This window comes from Lycorma delicatula, chromosome 1 (assembly GCF_047948215.1).
Source record: "Lycorma delicatula isolate Av1 chromosome 1, ASM4794821v1, whole genome shotgun sequence".
Taxonomy (NCBI): domain Eukaryota; kingdom Metazoa; phylum Arthropoda; class Insecta; order Hemiptera; family Fulgoridae; genus Lycorma; species Lycorma delicatula.
In genome coordinates, this window is record NC_134455.1 from 213,703,456 (window position 1) to 213,715,854 (window position 12,399).

General features: G+C 25.9%; 1 protein-coding gene across 8 annotated transcripts in view; it reads right to left on the reverse strand.

Annotated features, from left to right (window-relative positions):
• The window catches only part of Usp20-33 (Ubiquitin specific protease 20/33), a 130,978-nt gene that overhangs the window by 99,060 nt on the left and 19,519 nt on the right, over positions 1-12,399 (reverse strand). The window contains exon 2 of one of the 8 annotated variants that reach the window (XM_075371869.1): positions 5,624-5,747. The exons of 6 other annotated variants lie outside the window; for them this stretch is intronic. The gene's annotated coding sequence lies outside the window, so the exon portion shown is untranslated. Of the gene's footprint in view, positions 1-5,623; positions 5,761-12,399 lie in introns of those variants that run through there. One more of the 8 variants, XM_075371861.1, reaches the window with a different exon arrangement.

Genomic DNA, 12,399 nt, shown 5'->3' on the forward strand with positions numbered 1-12,399 from the left:
AAACTTGTAACTTAAAGTTAATGTGATTTAGCTAGCTGCTTTTGAAAATTAAACATCTTGAAATAGAAACTATAAACCAAATTAAATATTAATATACGCTATATACACAATAATTATAATAATATTCAGCATAACAACATTATTGTGATATCAATCTCCCCCTAAAATAACAACAAAATTGAAGCACACCGGTAGCAAATACAATATGATGTATCATCCTCAGTACGATTTTAGATCATAATTGCTACTGTTCTGTTTATGGAATATTCTTCCTGAAAAATAAGAACAAAATAAGCAAATAAATTAAAACAAAGAAAAGAAAGATAGTCTCTTCCTTGAAAATGTATGACTTGAAAGAAGCTGGCCAATAAATACATCACAAAAATATCAGGTTACTGTGAAAACTATTAGTTCAAGACTGGGATGTAATGATGAGTCTGGACTTCTTCCTTTTAAACCCTGTAAGTGACTAATATTATGAATGTCTCAACTAAAATAAAATGGTGGCGGAAAGCAATTATAAAGGTAAACTTAGTGTTAGTGTGCTAGCGGATTATTGCCACTTTCATTTGATATATACCTTAGCCTGGTACAAAAGGCCAGCATCATCAGCTAAAAGGTTTTTATGCACACACTAATATGTATATCATATAACATTAAATTATATTAACTTTAAAGATCTTTAATCTACATTCTTTCCAAGAGTATTAGAAAAATTTTATTTACTTTTTTTTTATAATCAATGCAACAGAAAAATATAGATTGAAAAATTTTCATTTCACTGAAATAAAATATTAATAAGAGTTCAACAGCTTAAGAAATTCAGAAGGGTAATTCCTTTCCAGTTTCTTTTTAATGTATAGTTAAACTTGGAATTTTTAAATTTGCAAACATCATTTTTTTCATGTTTTATGGTTGTGGTAATATATATGTAAAGGAAGGAAAATAATGTGCTGACTAATGTGACAACACTAGTTGTTGAGATTAATAATACATACTTCATTTAAGCAAATGAATTACCATTTTGTAAGATTTTATGTGTGAAGTACACACGCAAAAGCATACAGAAATTATTTCAGATTTTTCTTTGGGAGGGAACCAAAAAAAAAGATAAAAATCTTAATTCAATGAGTATCTATTCTGTAACTATACATACAGTACATAAATATCTGATACATAAACAGAAAAACAAGTACACAAGTAATAGAAAGCCACGCAAAAGAAAAAAGGAAAGACACATCAATCAGCAAGTTTTGTCGATTCCTCACTGGATAAATGATCATGAAATTTATACCATAATAGGGCATTTAAAATAATTTTTTTTTGTAAGGAGATTAAATATTAAAATCAAGCATAAGAGAAAAGTTAGTCAAAAATAATTAATGTAATGTAACTTATGTTTATGAACCATACAAAAAATAAACTGTTTTTTTTTTTTTTTTAGAAATGTACCCCATTTCTTGCCTGTTTTCTGAGTGAAACTTCAATGTTCCATAACTTATTTATGATTTCATTAAAAATTAAGTGTCAAACTACATTTGAAAACAAAGCTTTATTTATCATAAGAATTTAAAAAGAAAAATCAAGTTAATTTCAGTACAGTATAGTTTTTTAAAATTGCTATCTCTTAATGGAATTATTTTACTTTAAATAGTAGCTTTAACACCTATATTACAATACATAGTTTCATAATGTCAACTAAAAACAGGATGTTAAGGTAAGAAGAATTTCAATCAAAGCATGTGGAAATTTTTACTAATTATGGTCACCTCATATAGCTACAAAATGCTATACAAACCTTGTACTTGTTAAAAGTGATACATATAATTAAGATTATTAGATAATTATTATGCATTTGGATAATTTATGCAATTATTTAGATACATTTTGCATTTCTTACAGGAATTTAGAATTGCTATTCATCATGAAACATAATATACATACTTTTTCAATTGCAAGTAAACTGTAAAGCAAACTATTATACACTGTTTATTTTGCAAAATTTAACCTAAATAATAGTTTTCAGCTAAATAATCTTTCACTATTTAATCATAAGCAATTGAAGATTCCTCTAATCCTCCATTAAAGAGAGACTAAGAATATTAACTGAAAAGTGCAGGGATAATATGCACCCTTTTCTTCACTTATCTTTCAAATTTTACACTATCTGACATCTGATATCTAATCTCAAGCTTAAACATCCTAACAAGTTCTTAATCCTAACATCCTGAAGTTCTTAAACATCCTAACAATCAAGAATGATTTTCTGAAGTATTTTAACTAAATACTCATAACTAATCCTACCAAAATATATTTTCTCAAAAGAAAATATATTGGAATCTTTCCCAATTTACTTTTTAATAAAACGTAAAATCTAGAAACAGAAGAGACTGGTTTCTGATATCTATTTTTATTTCTTTAAATTAATGAATTTTTAATCTTAAATACAGAAAAATTAAGTAATACATTTCAAACTTTTACAAAAAAATTGAATTTTTTTCATTCATCAGTTACAAAGTACATATAAAATTATTTAATTTTGAATTACACTTGTGTAAATTTAAACACAGTTATTGACAACTGTATTGAATTGTTTATTTCTAGACCTATGAATTACACACAAATGCAGGTGAACTTTCTTTCTATGAAAGGAGCACTTACTTAAGTACTCATAAAAAGACCATAACTAAAGCAAATATTACAATATCACAAATGTGTTATAAATAATATTTTGAAATACAGTAAAAAATAATTGATTGATATGGTAGAAATTGTCTCACAATTTACTTTTTTCCATAATCAAAAAGCTAGTTGGTATGGTTTCCAAAATAAGTGAATTATTTTTCTGCCATGTTTTGGTGTATTATTTTAAATAAAAGTTAAATCTGTTAAACTTTCATTAATTTTCAATTGATTTCATTAACATTCATTCTCTACAATTTGTGCTACAAAGTATTACCTGTTTATTGGCAATTTAACAATGAAAATTTACAACAAACCTAAAAAAAAATCTATTTTTTACTCCAATTCTTTGGGTCTTTAAAATAATTTCTTGGAAACTACTCAAGATACAGTTCTAGGAGTTATTTTTTTTTAATTTTCAGGTTCTTAACAAAACCACCAATTTTGTTCCATAATCTGTGTTAAAAGAATTAGCCTAGAAGTATGGCCTAATTTTTTACTTAGAGCAAACATCAAAACAAATAAATGTTTTATTAGATAATTAAAAATACAAATTTCTGAATCTTTACAAAATTCTTTATTTTCACTAATAAATCTGGCAGTATTTTACTTAATTTCCAACTGACACACACCTTTATAATAAATTTAAAAAAAATTAATAATATTAAAAAACTGCTGGTAATAATGCACTTTAATACTATATTTATAATTCTAAATTCATAGCAGTTAACTCAGTGTATTTACATTTTAACAGAGATTGTATCACAATGCAATCAGATCTTCAAAAAAACATTAAGTAAAATCAAGTGTAAAAAACTACTCTAAAAAGTAATACATACATATACATACTTTTTTCATTTTTCTGTGACTTTTAAAATTGGTGTCATAAAAATAACTAGATGAGAGACCTGTATCTTGATAAAAAATAAGAAAAGAAATGCAGAGAAATGATTAGAGTTTCTAAAAATCATGAAATAATGCTTACTGAAGTGAAGAAATGTTGAAATATAAATTTTTCCAAATAATTAAAATGAATTTTTGCATGAAAATATCAAAATGACACTGACTACATAATTATAATTATTCAATGCTAAGTAATGATAACGACAAAATATGAAAATTATCTTTAGATTGCCTGTATAGATAACATAGTTTTCGTTAAAAAATCTTTCATTAAGTTATCTTTTTTTTTCTTTTTCTGGTTAGCCTTCGGAATCACTGCCAAGATTACTTCAAAGGATGAATGAGAATGAGAATGATAATGTACAAGTGTAAATGAAGTGTAGTCTTTTACAAGTCTGGTCGACCATTTCTGAAATGTGTGGTTAATTGAAACCCAACCACCAAAGAACACCGTTATCCACGATCTAGTATTCAAATCCATATAAAATTAACTGCCTTTAATAGGATTTGAACCTTAGAACTTTCGACTTTGAAATGAGCACTAGACTAACCTGGTGGGTTTACATTAAGTTATCTAGAAGTTATTAACTTCACTATCTGAAGACAAAGATCCACCTAAAACACCACAATAAATAATTTTAAAATTTTACTCACTACAGTTAATGAACTTGATAATTGTTATTACCACAATATGACATTCTGATACTGATCTCTGAAAATTGCTCAATTTTTAATTAAAAAAAAGTTTTGGAAAGGCAAAAATGTAATTATTAAAAAAATAATTATTATCAAATAGTTTATTACTAACCAATTATAAAAAACCATACTGATCCTGTAGTATGAACAACAGATAACAATGAAAAACTTACTTGAAAATGGTGAATTGCTGACAAACCAAACAAAAAATTTTACAAGTCCTTTAAATAAATCAACTTTCAAAATTATTAATAACAACATAGTAAGCAAAAGCAACTTACAAATGATAAAAAAGGTTGTATTTAAAGATGGCTGCTTCACAATAACTAGAACTAATATCAATGTAAAGTTTTAACCATACACTCAAAATTCAAACACAGCTAAAAAATATGAAGTAGCTGTTTGCTAGCAGTAGTAAAATAATGGTGCATTATGTTTTATTAATGACAATATTTCTTACATTCTAATAAATATTTGTTTTGGTTGTTTACTTATCTCAAGACTACTGATATTAACAAAATACTTATTTGCAAAAGAATAACATTACATCAGAATATTAAATAAAAAAACTCAGCAAAATTGGAAAATCTTAAGTAATTAGCTTTCATTGCAACCAATTAAAGTAGTTAATTGTACAACACGCACAACAAGAAGGTCCAGTTTTGATAATACTAGAATAAAATGTTTCACAGAATGTCATTACAAACATGTGATCTTTTCTTATAATAAAGCAACTTCTTTAAAAAATGTTTACTTAACTAAATTAAAATGTTTCACAAGTACAATAATTATCTTAACGACCAACCAATAGTATTAATAACGAAACGCTCAATAAAAAACTATATAAGAACAAAAAAAAAAAATACAAATTTAACAAATACGAAATAAACTAACTGACTACCAAGAGACAGAGAATTCAATTTAATATAATTTTATGAGTATCTTTAAACTGCTCATTATTGATAACTATAATCTGAGAAATCATCTCAATAAAAATGTACTAATAACATTCAACAATAAAGTTTCTAATAAACCTAGAGATAAATTCAATAGATAATATTTACTTATTTAACACTCATACAGCAATAAAAATAAACAGAATTTACAACTTAACACATTCATATTTGTTTTGTTTTTACAATATCGCTTTTACAGCAATAAATTACATGGTTCTAAAATGTAATGTGATAAAAACATATTAGTAAATAGCAAAATTCTGGGCTATGAAAACATAATATAGTTACGCCAAGGTTAATAAAACACAAGAAAGCTACACAATTTTTATTTGGAAATTTTTCATTTCATTTCATTTCTTAATATTTTTAAATGTGTTATTGCTTACCAAAATTAGACTGAATCATGATTTCACTGTGACATTCTTCTTTTGGTTATTATGATAATCAGATCATTTATTAATTTTATGTTGAGAGTAGGAATTATTCATTTGAACTGGCCCAGTTAAATGACTGCAATCAATATCTTCATCAGAAATATCAGAATAATAAGATCATGGAAGGACTGCTTCATAAATTTAATCTGAATAATTATGCTAAGTTGAAATTACTTAAATCAAAAAATTCAACAATGTTATCAACCCTTTTATCATTTACATTTTTTTAAATTAAAAATTACACTGGTTCTGAAAAGTTTATGGGTGCATAAACTCAATGCAGTGCTAATAGTTTTTTACTTTAAAATGTTTCTTAAAAAAATTCTCAATTATTTATTAATGAAAAATACAACACTTCGACATTTACTTGTACAAATGTAGATTTTTATAATAATCCATTTTGATCCATTAATTTACTGTGAGTCATTTACAGAAAGTAATATCTTTTCCACAGAAGATAATTTTTATGCTGTATGAAATAATAATTTTCATAATGATCCTTAATATTAAATATTTTAACTAAAAGGGTTAAATTGGAAAAAAATTAATAAAATCATTATCCCAGAATTCATCAAACCGAATTAAATCCATTATTATAATTATAATTATTAAAGTATATCTTATATCTATATAAGTATATTATCATATTATTATAATTATATCTTTCAATTGTGTTGGTTTTTGGGGCATAATTTCTGTGTTTTCAAATGAAATTTTGAGGCCAATTTTATTTACAAATGTTTTGAAGTTCTAATATTGTGATTTAGTTTTGTCAATGTCATTTACTAACAATGCCAAATCCTCTGTGAACCAAGTCAGTTTATTTTGATTTTTCAACCTATTTTTATTTTTAGGAGCAATTTTGTTGAGCCATTCCCTCCCATTTCTAAAGTGCAGTTGAATAATGCCAGTGAGAGCCCATCACCTTGATGTATTCCTGTTTTGATCTCAAAAGGTTCTGAGAGTTCGCTTCTGAATTTTACCTTTGGCTTAGTGTTTTTGAGGGTCAGTTTTATATCATATTTATTAATTTGACATGTAGTCTGAGGTGTCTTAGAATTTTTAGAAGGGATTCTCTGTGGATGCAGTCATAAGCTTTCTTGAAATCTATAAATGTTATCACAATGTGTCTGCTTCTTTTCCTGTTGTAATCTATTATTACCTTGAGACTAAATTGTGAAGAACCGACAGAATTCCTAAACAACAACACCACAGTCTGAATCACACCCTAAATCTATTTAACTACAACAAGAAAAAATTCCTTAATTTTTCAGCTTTCTAGGTTCTATAATTTTTTAGTTAAATGATGTAAAAAATGTAGTGATGTAGCGCTGTAGTGATGTACCACTAACATTTTGTTATAAATTATAAAATTAAGCAACATTAATTACTTTTAAAAGTAGGGACATAAATATTACAAACTTATTCTTAGAAATGTACAGTCTGAAATTTAATACAAAATTCTTCATTACACATGGCCATGTTCACATTTATTGGTTATAAAACTTTATGCTTATTTAAAATTTTAAATAAAATTATGCTTTTTTAAATCTTTAAGCTATTTAGACAGGTCACTGTTTTAAGTATTTATTGATCACAGCTTTTGTCAATATCCAATGTAGAATAACTTTAAAACTGGATAACAGCAAGAGATTTGTAGATTCTAACTCGAAAGCATTAAATATACATTGTCTTAAAAAACTGTCTCCTTACAGACTAACTTTCTAGAGGATGTAACATCATACAACAATATAGAAATCAAGAAGTTGTATGAATGGACTGGCAAGAATTGCTATTAGAGATTTCCGCCATATAAAAATTCACAATAATGACATTTATTTAAATAAGTGCAACAAATACTGTCATCATGATAATAATGAAAATTTTATAAACAATCTTTCCAAACAAAATACTACTTTACATAGACTGACAAGTACAGTTGAGATTGACGTAAGATTATTCTATACAAACCAAGTGTTCATATCTGAATAGAAATGTATGAATCTGAAAGATCTAACTGAATTATTAGTCAAGAGCTTGATCACTTACCTATTATACAATCTGTTACAGTAAACCCAGGGATAAAAGTCAAAATCTATTTTGAAAAACTGCAGATAATTACGGCACAAAAAAAAAATTAATGGAAATTGAATTAATTCCATTTCCTCGCTTTTACTTATCTTATTTTGAATGATATATTTTTCATAAGTGGTTTTAAAACATAAAATACAATTATTCTTTTTTAGTTTATAAAAAAATGTAAATAGTAAAATATAAAACTAGATACATTGTAAATAAGTGTTATTAAATAAAATTTTATTCAAACAACAAAAACTGCATTTATTTTAATAATAGTTACAAATATATTTTGTTATTCAAATGTGGGAAAAAATTACAACTTTTATAAAGTTATGTGTCTAAGTTAAAATTAATCAATGTAAATAGTGGTTTCCAGAAGGTAATTTAGATATACTGAAAGATTTCTTTCTAATAAAAAAAAAAAAAATTAAAATATATAAATACAATTCATCTTTTTACTTAAATAAGTAAAAAATTATTTTAACACATCTGATTAATAATTTTACTTATATGTTTTTTTTTAATATTATGAAATACAATTCTTTCGTACAAACACTATACTTATCATGATGCTACTTAAAGGAGATCCCCATATGAAACCTTGAAAACAGAAGTTAATATCGTAAATTTAAAATAACTTTATAATACATTTTAAATAAAATGATGTGCTTAATTTAAATATAATTTATTATTATTATTCCTAATATGTATATTGCAATCTGTTCAAATAGTAAATAATAAGCAACCCTCTGAAGACAAATTAGATGGGGATGATATGTAAATAAGGTATGGTCTTATACAGATACAGGCTGACCATTCCTGAGATGTGTGATTAGCTGAACCCCAACCATCAAAGTACACCATCAAAGTAGATTTGAATATTAGACAGTGAATACCCCAGTATTCACTGTCTAATATTCAAATCCACATAAAAGTTTAAAACTTTTACTAGAACCTCAGAACCTTCAACTTTGAAAATCAGCAGTTAAACAAGTGATCTGTGATGATGAGATTATCAGTAGGTGGGCATACGTATGATGCATAGAATTTTATATAATTTCCAGTAAAATATAAGAGATATATTCAAAACAGAAAACTGTAAGATGAATTTTTTAATGTTAAAATTTTCTAGTTAAAAAATATGAGAATAAACTAAAACTGGGAATTCACTGAAAATTTATATTAACCACAATCAATAAAAAATCATTTCATCAGATTTATAAAAAATGTGCAACATACAATAGCACGGACAAAAGAATGTTAAAATATGCTGATAATAATAAAGATCTTAATATAATAAAATATACTGTGATTTTATGGACATAAAATAAATACACTATTAGTAAATTAATTAATAAAATGAAATTTATACATAAACATTATGTACAATATAAAAGGCAAGACAACATTCTAATTATAAAATTGCATTCAAAACAGATAAAATATTGAATATAATGAAAATAAAATAAATTTGATTAAAATAATACTTATAATAAGCTATTGCAAATAAAATAGAATTCTATGCAAAAAAAAACATTTTTTATTAATTAAGTAATTTATATAAAAAAAGGCAATTTTATATCAGAGCATATCTTTCTGATGAATGAAATCAGTAATCCATTTTTTTTATAGACATAAACTTCTCAGATCAAAAAAATAATAAAACATTTTCAAATACAAGCAACATATTAATATTAAAAATAAGCAACAAATAACAAATTTAGAATCAAAACTCTTGAAAAATTACATACATAAAAAAAGTTAATAAATTAACAAATAAAAATTGAAAGATCAAATAAAGAAACAAAACATTTACTATAATTTAAAATTGAAAATTTCTGTAATTACTACTTCCATAATCAGTTGCATTAAAAGTTTTAGTTTAGTTTATTTTTATTTCTTTATTATTATTATTATTGTTATGCCCACTGATGAACACATTAATCAATCCATTATTTCAAAATCCTTGAAGAACATGTTTGAGAATCAACAACCTCTCTCTTTTTCCTGTTTAGCCTCCGGTAACTATCGTTTAGATAATTCTTCAGAGGATGAATGAGGATGTATGTATGAGTGTAAATGAAGTGTAGTCTTGTACATTCTCAGTTCGACCAATCCTGAGATGTGTGGTTAATTGAAACCCAACCACCAAAGAACACCGGTATCCACGATCTAGTATTCAAATCCATGTAAAAATAACTGGCTTTACTAGGACTTGAACGCTGTTAACTCTCGACTTCCAAATCAGCTGATTTGGGAAGATGCGTTAACCACTAGACCAACCCGGTGGGTTAGAGAATGAACAACCTGCTTTTTATTTTGCTCACAATATTTTTTCATACAGTTTTTCATTCACAGAGATCTGGCTGCCCTTATTTTATTCTGTGTAATTATTTTGTACACTACTCTTTTTTGGGGGAAGTCTGTTAATTTTTTCTTTAGGATTCTTTTGTCTTTTCTTCCCAGAATCATTTCTTTTGTGATCTTAAGTTTTTCTAGATCTTTGATCTCTTTAAACCAATTGTAATTGTTCTTCACTTTGTAATTCTTGGTTTTATTGAAGATCTGTTTCATCACTGTGGTCTCTAGCATCCATAATATGTGTCCATTAATGTGCTAGTCTTTGTTTTCTCAAGGTATCGATGACAGATTCTCTGACACGGTGTAGAGAATCTTGTTGGGAATTACCTACCATTTTCCTTAGACATGATGTTTATTATTTATAATGGTTGAGAGGACTCTTCTTTCAATTATTTGTTGTTCATCGGTAATGGATTCTGAGTTTACATTTAACAGGGTTTCACAGGCGTATGGGACTTCATAATTTATAACTGTATTATAATGTCTAATTTAAGTGTTTATTGATACTGATTTTTTTTTTTGTTGTATGTGCACAATCTTTTTAAACAGCTAAAGATCTTCTAGCTATGATCATAACATTTTTACAGAAAAATGTTATAAAAATAAAATTTTTTAATTTTTACATTTTGTATTCATAAATTTTTTTATAATTAATTCTCTAATGACATAATATGTTGAAAAACACTTAAGATAAATATTTGATAATCACACCATTCACACTTTCTGCCTTGGTGGTTTACTATTCATAATACATAGACATATTTATATGTAGTTGTAACACAAAAACTAAACTTATTTTATCAATGAATAGTGATAAGTTTTAAACAAGTACACAGAGAAAATGTTTTCAATAGGCAGGCATTGCATGTTTAGAGTAATTTTATTTTGAATACAGTTTGTAGATACATACTTTGACCAAATTGTGTTATCATACTATCAAAGATAATTAAATAATTCCCAAACTTTACAAATACTATGGCTATGGAAAAAACAACCATGTTCATTCAGAAGAATATATAAAACAGAAAAGAAATATCCATACTAATAACAATTAAAAAGAATAAATACAACTTCATTTATAACACAAAAATTAATAAATTCCGAAAACTTTGCAGGACTATTTTAAAAAAATTGTGAGGCAATTCAAAAATCCTCTTCATATTGTCTATCATTAACAGATAACAGATGTATTACTTATACCATAACAGTATAAGTTACATATAATGCTACATTTCTTAAAATACAGTAATAATAATAATTATAAGTAAATAACACAATGTACTCCATCTACTTATATTAAATCAATTCAAATTAATGACTAGAAGCTATTTTATGTGGACGTCCTACAAATAAGAAATACAGACACAATAACATACGATATGAATTAATTATGCACAAGGACATTATCCTTTCTTTCTCTTTTTCTGTTTAGCCTCCAGAACCACCATAAGGTATTTCTTCAGAGGATGAAATGTATGAATGTAAATGAAATGTAGTCTTGTACAGTCTCAGGTCGACCATTCCTGAGATGTGTGGTTAACTGAAACCCAACCACCAAAGAACACTGGTATCCACGATCTAGTATTCAAATCTGTATAAAAGTAACTGCCTTTGGTTACTTAAGTAACTGACGTCAACCTACAAAAAATAAAACCCATAGACACTTAATAAATTAGACAATAATACTAGGGAACTTGGGCAAACTAATTAAAAATTTTACTTATACACCTAATAAAGGTTAAACTGCTGCAATAAAAAAGAAAATAACTTTTAACATTACAGTAATATTTCAAAGTGATAAAAATAATTAAATACCAAAAAAGTATATTACATTAAAGCAGTTTTATGTTCAACACTGCAAAAGCTAAAAAATAAAATTTTTGATCATAATTCTGAATAAAACTACAAACTAAACCGTAAAATTTACCTAATATACTGTACGCAAAGATAAAACCACATTGAAGACCATAACTGGCTAAGCTGAAAGTTTCCTAATCCACCATAAGTAACAAAAGATCCAACAGTTAATTTGTTTCAACAATAATAAAACAAAAAGTGAAATAAAAAGGACAAAAAAACATTTTACAGCAAAAATTTACAATTCACTGGGTAACCTTCCTACTAACTCAGCTATAATATTTTTAATTAGTTTTAATCACATACAAAATAACATATACCGATAGAGCACTGTATTATTTCTCGAGTTACCAGTAATACAAAAACTTTATTCCATACGACAGGTTCTATGCTCTCAACCTTCAGTTACACTCAGCATATACATAAGCTCT